We start from the raw sequence: 8214 nt of genomic DNA, 5'->3' as shown, positions 1-8214 counted from the left end.
CTAGCGCGTTCCTTTTTCACTTTAAAGCCTTCGGTTGCATTTTCTTCTTTGCACAGAAGTCGCGCTCGGGCATCCTGCGCGCTCGCAGCAGGCACCAGGCTCCAGCGCTGGCGCCGGGGCCGCGGGGAGGAGGCGACTTCGCTCTCTGCGGCGGGAAGCCTCCTCGGCTCCGGAGAGCGGGCGGCGGCGGCAGCCTCCCCAGAGCGGTAGGCAGGGCCGGGCGCGGGGACTGGGTGGGTGGGGGTCCTGGTCGGGCGCGCGCTGGGATCGCAGCACCTGGGGACCCGGGCGCGGGGCTGGGGTGGGGTCCCGCCTGGAGACCCGGTACGGGTACGTAGGGAGCCCTTCTCTCGGCGCGGGTCCCGGGAGAGGGGCCCGGGGCGCCGCCCAGCGCTGCTGCAGCTGCTGCCCGTGCAGGCGCGGGCAGGTCGCACGGCCCCGGGCCCCACCTGCGGGGACGAGACGGGGCGGGAATCCAGGCGGCCCCGGAGACCGTCGGACCCGGGATTGAGCCTTGGCGGCTGCAGACCTAAGAAGGAGCCCGGGACGCGCGGCGGCCCCCGGCGACTTCTAGGTGCCCGGACTCCGGGGGTGGCCTCGGGACCATCCCTGCGGCGGAGGCGGGGGCGCCGACCTGCCCCTTCCGCTCAGGGGTAGCGCGACCCCGCTCCACGGAGTTACTTTCGCTTTTCCCTCCGGCGGGGACCGAGATCCGCAGCGCGGCCCAACTAGCACCCTTGGGGGTCCCCAGCTCTCCGGCGGCGCCTCCCCCGGGGAGCCCGCCGGGCGACACCCCTGGCGGCGCCGCCCTCCCCGCCGCCCCGGAGCCGCCGCGGCTGCTTGAGCAACCAGGGGAGAGCTGAGAGTTCTGTCGGGAAATCGATTAAAACAGAAAATACAGAGCAGCCCGGGTCAGTCGGTGGTAGCTGTCCTGTTCAAGTTCAAGGCAGAGGCTCCCGGCAATGCTAACGGCCCCGCGGGGCGATGGCTTGGTATGCCGGGGAGGGATGGCGAATTGTGTGTGTGAGTATAGTGTGTGCTGAGTATGTGTCTGTGTGCGAGTGTGTCTTTGTGAGCCTGTGTGTGTGCGTGAATAAATGTATGAATGTGCATGTATGATGTGTTTGTGTGTGCGTGTGTGTCTTTGTGCGAGTTAGTGTGCACCTCTGAGTGTGTGTGTGGTGAGTGTGTCTCTGTGAATGTGTGTGTGTGCATGTGTCTGTGTGTCTGACTGCACCTCTGAGTGCGTGTGTGTCCGTGTGGCATGAGTGTGTGTGTGTGTGCCATCCATGGTAACCTGGCAGCGGGGATCGCTGGCTCCTGGATCCGCTTAACTTGCCTTTTCCTGCTTGGTTCTCAAAACAGGGCTGCCATGAACCAGGGTACAGGGGAGGAGGGCAGGGTGCCTGGTACCAGCTGAGGAGGGTGCAGGCTCCTCCCTCCCGCTTTCTTTTTCTCTGAAAATGAACTGAACAGTTCGGGGGTGAGTTGGCAGGGGCCGCTTCCTGAGTGAGTAATATTTAATTAAATGCTCCAGCCAGTAGCATCAGAAACTGGTCATGAGTTGAGTTTTAACAGGTGTTGATTGTAAAAAAGCATCTCTGGTGACTAAAGCCTGGTGTCCTTGAAAGAATTCTCTCCTGGGTAGAACATTTAGGGGGGGCAGACCTGGAATCCTGGTTTGGGTGTGAGGACAGAAAGCAAGCGAGGGGGCGGGGCTGTCCCTCCCTTTTCTGATGAACCCGTTCCTGACACCACCCCCTCCCCAGTGGCTCCCCCACTGAGGAATCACAGAGCTGGGGAAGCCGTGTCTTATTAATACTTTTGGGGTATCCATCTGGGCCCACCCTTCCTTTCCTGGCAGAGGCCCAGAGAGGGTGGCTGGCTTACCCAAACTGCACAGCCAGAGCTTGTGGACCAAATCTCCGGAGCCCTAACTGTTGCTGGTTGGTTACTGTCATTGGTTACTGTCGCTAGTGCTGAGATCATGGGCCAGGCACTTCGTGTCTCCCCAGATGTCAAGTGATGGGCTGGATTGGATCATTTCAGTTTTCTTGTTCTCTTACTGCTTTGTCTTCTGCAGAATGTGCTTTACCCAGTAGATGGAGAGAGAGAGAGAGATGGGGTGGCATGGCCTAATGCAATAATAACTCTACAAACTTCCTTTCCTTTCCCAGTCTGGCTCCAACTAGGGAAGCAGAGAGAATAAAAACAGAGGCACATTGACCGCAGTGGCTCTGACAGTCACGAGCAGGGCAGGCCTGGCGTCAGAGAGGTCAGGGCTTTAGGGAGAATCAGTGGGTTCTGGGGCTTATTAGGAGGGAGTGGTTCTGCCTGGGGTCCCCGATGATGTCACTTTGGAGCTGGGAGAGACTACTTTCATTGGGCTGCTCCAGCAAGTCTGAAACGACCCTTCATTGGGCTCCCTTGGGTTGCCTGGTAAAACTCTGACATGCCCCTGGGGAATCATCTTCCTTTGAAGCAGGGGAGGGTGTTAGGTGTCCAGCTGGTGGAGGCCCACACTGCCTGCTGCTTTGCTGAGAAGGATGGATGCGTGTTCCCTCAGGGCTGTACCTTCTCCCACCTTGCCTCTCCTCCCGGGTGAGCAGAGACTTGCCTGCCTTGTATTTTCACATTCAGTAAAACCTCTGATTCATACAGTTCGCGAGCTGTGCTCACGAGCTTAGTCTGGGAATTTTGCAACAATTCCTCCCAAGAGCTAGGTTCTGGCTGTTGTTCATGATCGATTTATCTTTGTTCCTGAAAAGTTTGAGAATGAGCTTCTTAATCAGGACAGAAGCACAGGGCATGCCTCGGTCCACCTAGGGATGCATAATCTCATCTTTCCTCCACAGGCCTGGCCGATGAAATTCAGACTTAAAAGGACCTTTATTTTGGACTTTCAGCCGAGTGCTCTCCTATATCTCGGTTATCTGATAGACCCCCCACCCCAATCTAAGAGTAAAAATTCTGCTCCAGTAGGTGCCAGGCGCTGTGCCAGGATGCTAAGTGCTTTATGGGTGAGATCTTGTCTGATGCTGATGGTGGTAAGAATAATAATAATAAAGAGAAATAATGTTATAGCACTGCTACTAGGCTCTGATCTGAGTCCTTGACACATTAACCCTTGTCTTTTTCCTAAGAACTCAGGGCAGCAAGTGAGTTCTTTCGCCGTCCACGTGGCTTGGCCAAGGTTAAGGATTTTGGCACCTAAGCCCTTAATCAGTACAGCCTCCCACCTCCATCGCCTTAGCCTTTTCTTAAGGAAGCATGTGTTAATTTTTAAATAAAAAATTGTTATGATTATGGAAAATTTAAAACATATACCAAAATTGAGAGAAATATAAGGTTCCCTCACCAGCTTCAAGTGTCAGCATGCACACACATGAATGTATATGCATGCATGCACGCCCGCCCCCACCCACACACAAACACCCGTCACACACACACACTGTTCCTGGCTTGTGTGTGGCTTGGATGCTTAGTTGTGTCTGACTCTTTGGGACCACGTGGACTGTAACCCACCAGGCTCCTCTGTCCATGGGATTCTTCAGGCAAGAATACTGGAGTGGGTTGCCATTTCCTCCTCCTGGGGATCTTCCTGACCAAGGGTTTGAACCGGTATCTCTTGCATCTTCTGCATTGGCAGCAAATTCTTTACCACTGTGCTACCTGGGAAGCCCTTCCTGGCTTGTTGGGAAGCAAATCTTAGACGTAATTTCAGGTCACCTGTAAGTTGTTCCTAAGAAGCTGTTAGAGGAAGCATTAAGTGTCCAAGGGGCTTCCCAGGTGGCGCTAGTGGTAAAGAATCCACCTGCCAATGCAGAAGACATAAAAGACGTGAGTTCGATCTCTGGGTCGGGAAGATCCCCTGGAGGAGGGCATGGCAACCCACTCCAGTATTCTTGCCTGGACAGTCCCATGGACAGAGGAGCATGGCAGGCAACGGTCCACAGAGTCACAGAGTCAGACACGACTGAAGTGACTTCATGCACGTAAATGTCTAAGATGTGGGCTTTGGAGGGTGAGCTGGGGTAAAGGTACTTTTCCAGACTTGGAGCTGAGGGTCTTTCCTGGCTGGGCCAAGGGGAGGGTGGCTCCTAGAGGGGCATCTGTCCTGTTGCCAGCCCCACCCCCGCAACCCCAAAAATGTTTGGGAAGCTTCCTGCTGTTTTGTGTTTTAAAAGTTCTGTTCCTTGCCCAACATAATGAAAAAATGTGTCTGCTGGTTGGGAGACATAGCACACAGGCTCCCTGGGCCTCCCTTGGAGGATCTGCCAAGGCACAACCCTGGCTGCGCCCCCCCCCCCCCCCCCCCCCCCACCGAGGCTGGGCCTGGGCAAGGCAGGCCTGGGCTCTTAGGCAGGGCTGGACAGCAGGAATGTGGAAGTGGTTGATCCACAAGTGCTGCGCCAGACCTAAGCCTGATCTTAACCGTCTTGAATTCCCCCTGTGGGTGATGGTGGGCATGGGAGCCTCGGCCGCCCTCAGGGTACCTCTGGAGGAGTGAAGGGGGCGGTGGGTCATGCGGTCCCAAGGCTGTGGGCGTGTGGGATGTCAATACCACACTGAGTAGGAATCTAGGATCAACCTGGTGACATGGTCTTGACAGGTGCCCCAGCTGTGAACAGCCCTCACTGGACAAGCTGCTTGTGGTCACACACAGCTGCCGGCTCTGCCCTCGGGACGTCTGGTTGTTCAAAATGTTGCCTTGGGTTCCGTCACATCTGTTTCCTGCCGGGCGGATGGCAGTGACCACATTTTCAGGGTGAAATTGGCAGGTTTGGTGACTTGTTGGGCGTAGGGCATGAAGAAGTGGGGAGAGTTGCAGGTGTCTGTTGAGAGGTCAGAGTGGATGGTGACCCTTTAGGGAGGGCTGGGGGCTAAGGAGTCACGGGCATACCTTAAGCCTGTTCCAGGTGGAGATGGTCTCTGCAGATATGTCCAGATGGCAGGTAGGCCTAGGGCTCAAGAGAGAGGTCTGGGCTGGAGACAGAAACTTTGGAACCTTCTTTTAAAGCAGGTTAGTGCCATCCCACAAGAGAGTGTTTGGCATGAGATGAGGCGTGCCTGGGGCATGGAACCCTTATTCCCAGCATTTCAGCTAGAACTGGGGAAGAGACCCGGGCACTAGCATCCTCAGCCTAGTGTTCCCGCCTGGCCTGTGTGTCCTGGGAGAGTCCACCCCGACAAAGAGGGTGTGTGCTGGGGTCTCCATGGTTGGCACCTGAGTGCCCAGAGTCCATCTGGAAAGACTCCTCTTGGCTTAAGGGTTTGATTCTTCTCTCTCTCTTTTCTTATTCATGGTAAAATAAACATAACATCAAAATTATGTCTTAACCATCTTTACAAAATTATTTTATTTTTGGCTGCACCGGGTCTTTGTTGCTGCCCGAGGGCCTTCTCTTGTTGCAGCAAACGGGGGCTGCTCTCTGGTTGCGGTGCATGGGGCATTTCATTGCCCTGGCTTCTCTTGTTGTAGAGCGGAGGCTCCAGGTACACAGGCTTCAATAGTTGTAGCCCGTGGGCTCAGTAGTTGTGGCACACGGGCATAGTTGCCCCGTGGCATGTGGAATCCTCCCGGACCAGGGATCGAACTCATATCTCCCGCGTTGGCAGGTGAACTCCCATCCACTGTATCACCAGGGAAGTCCACATCTTAACCATTTATAAGTGTACAGTTCGGTGGTATTAAGTACTTCACTTTGTTCTACCACCATCACCCCCTCCATCTCCAGAACTCTTTTCATCTTGTAAAATTAAAACTCTATCCCCATTAAGCTCTAGCTCCCCACCTCCCCTCTCCAGCCCCTGGCAACCACCATTCTACCTTCTGTCTCTGTGAATTAGACCACTCTAGGCCCATCAGATAACCGGAATCACATGGGATTGTCCTGCTGTGACCGGCTTACTTTTCCCAGCATGATGTCTTCAGGGTTCATTTGTGCTGTAGCCCATGTCAGAATCTCCTTCCTTTTAGGGCTGAATAACATTCCATAGTATGCACAGACCACATCTTGCTTATCCATTCATCCGGGGGTGGACACTTGGTCTCTGCTTTTTCATTGCTCTCCCAAAGAGTTACAGGCTCCCAGGAAGGGGCCCTCATCGTGGGCCTTCGGGGTCCCTGTGGGGATGCCGAGGAGGGGGGCTCTGATGGTGGGCTCCCCGATGTGACTGGCCCAGCCTCACAGCTTGCTGTGCCCTCCAGCTGGTCAGAGGTGGATGAGGCTGCTCCTGGGGTCATGCGGGGACCTGGGAGCCAGGGTCACAGCCAGCGGGGAGGGGCCCCAGGACTCAGGCTTCACTTGGCCGAGAGCTCCCAGACCTGCTGTTCGGGCGGGAGAAGCGGCCCCTCCAGCCCCATCCAGCCTCTCGTTCCCAGGGCAACACACACCTGGCTTCCACTCCCTCACTCCCCGGGCACTGGCAGGTCTTTCCAGCAGCTCCCGGAGGTCCCCATGCTAACTGCCCAGGCTCTCCAGGACCTTCTAGTTCACGTCCACTCACCATCCTGCTGCTTTAGCGCTATGGCCCCCTCTCCGCTTAGAGAGCACTCTCCCCCACCCCCTTCCACCCGGACCACTGCTGCCGCCTCTTGGCCCTTTCTACCTTGTCTCCCCAGCAGACCCCTCGCACCCCCACCCACACCCCCTCCTCACATCTCTCTTGGGCCACCCACTTCCTCATGCCAGCCCCCCTCGCCCCCTCCCAGCTTCAGTCACCAGCATCTGAATCCTGCTGACTGCTCCCACCCCTTGGACTCTTGTCATAGGACCTGACCACCAAGTTTTCTTTTTTTTTTTTTCTGACCACCAAGTTTTCAGTTCACAGATCGGCATCTTCCCCCACGGCTCCGTGGACCATCAAGGACTCCAAAACAAGCCTCTTCTTGTGCGCTGTTATTGACCCACTCGTGTTCATTCTTTCATCCAAATTTTTATTGAGCCCCTGCTGTGTGTGGCCAGTCTGCTGGGGCTGAGAATACAAAGGATGGAGTTGAGGGGGGTTCCTGGCTCTCCGGGTCCTGTCTGTTGAGTGGGAGATGCAGGCTTGTCTTCCTGATGACCTTACCCTGGGGCGTAGAGGGATACTGAGAGAGAGAAGGTCATCGCGAGGCAAGTGGGCCTTTCAGGTGGAAGGATGGCAGGTGTGGAAGGTGCGTGTAGGCCAGTGTGTGGCTGGAGTGGGGCTGAATGAGGGCAGAGAGGATGGAGAACACCAGGGGATGAGTCTGCGGGGAGAGGGGCAGGGATATTAGGAAACACTCCCACAGGGAGGAGGGAACACTGGGGGATGCTCCCATGGGGAGGGGATGACACTGGAGGGTGCTTCCATGGGGAGGGGGGACTTTGGGGGCTGCTCCCACGGGGAGGGCCGGAGCCCAGTGGATGCACTTGGAGGGTGTGCTCTCGTGTGGACTCTTCAAGGCAGTGACTGTTTCGGGGCAATGACTGGTTCCGTCGGCTGTCTCCACCTTCTTGGCCATGAGTCCCCACAGCAGGGTGGCTGAGTCTTGGGCCTCCATCATGGTGGGTTACATGCTGCTTCTTACTCCAGTTTGCTCATTACATCTTCACTAGGCAGCTTTGACTGTGGAGAGCCCTCTGGGCACCGCAGAACTGGTGTGTGAGGCAGGGGAGAACCCGTCTTCCTGGTGTATGCCTCTTACTCTCCTGCCCAGATGCAGGAGGGAGTGTGGGGGATGTGGGCATAGGTGGGCAGGCAGGTTGGGCTTGGGGATGCTTGAATGCCAAGCTGAACAGTTTGGATGTGATGGAGTCACTATTGTAGGAAGAAGAACCACACACAGGAGATCAGGAGGAGAAGGGGCAGCGTAAATGCAGGTACAGTGCTGGGCTCAGAGCACGGTCACCCACAGCCCCTTATTGGAGGTTGGCTTGTCCGGATGCTCTCCCAGGGGCTGTGTGTGGCCACACACACAGTGGCTCCATCTTCATATTGTCAGTGAGGCCTGTAGAATAAGTAGGTGCTGCCCCATTTTACAGATGAGGAAACTGAGACCAGTTCAGGGCTGCTGGGAGCTAGGAGCTGAACTGTGCAGCCTGGCTCCTGGGTCTACACACTTAAACACCACGCTCTGCCACAGAGAAGGGGAGCAGCAGAAACGAGTGAGCTGAGAGACAGGCTAGAGGGCCACATGTCACCTGTGGCCTAGTATTGACCAGTGGGGGCTGACAGGAATCAGAAGTG

At 56.1% G+C, this 8214-nt stretch overlaps 1 protein-coding gene across 1 annotated transcript in view; it reads left to right on the top strand.

The window, feature by feature from the left end:
• The first annotated feature begins 35 nt into the window (after positions 1 to 35).
• The window catches only part of SPSB1 (splA/ryanodine receptor domain and SOCS box containing 1), a 71144-nt gene continuing 62965 nt past the window's right edge, over positions 36 to 8214 (top strand). Inside the window, exon 1 of the mRNA XM_043924546.1 lies at positions 36 to 206. The gene's annotated coding sequence lies outside the window, so the exon portion shown is untranslated. The remainder of the gene's footprint in view (positions 207 to 8214) is intronic.

Source organism: Cervus elaphus, chromosome 14, assembly GCF_910594005.1.
Source record: "Cervus elaphus chromosome 14, mCerEla1.1, whole genome shotgun sequence".
In the NCBI taxonomy this organism is placed as follows: Eukaryota; Metazoa; Chordata; class Mammalia; order Artiodactyla; family Cervidae; genus Cervus; species Cervus elaphus.
Note: the sequence above shows the minus strand (reverse complement) of the source record. Positions and strands in the feature narration are given on the sequence as shown.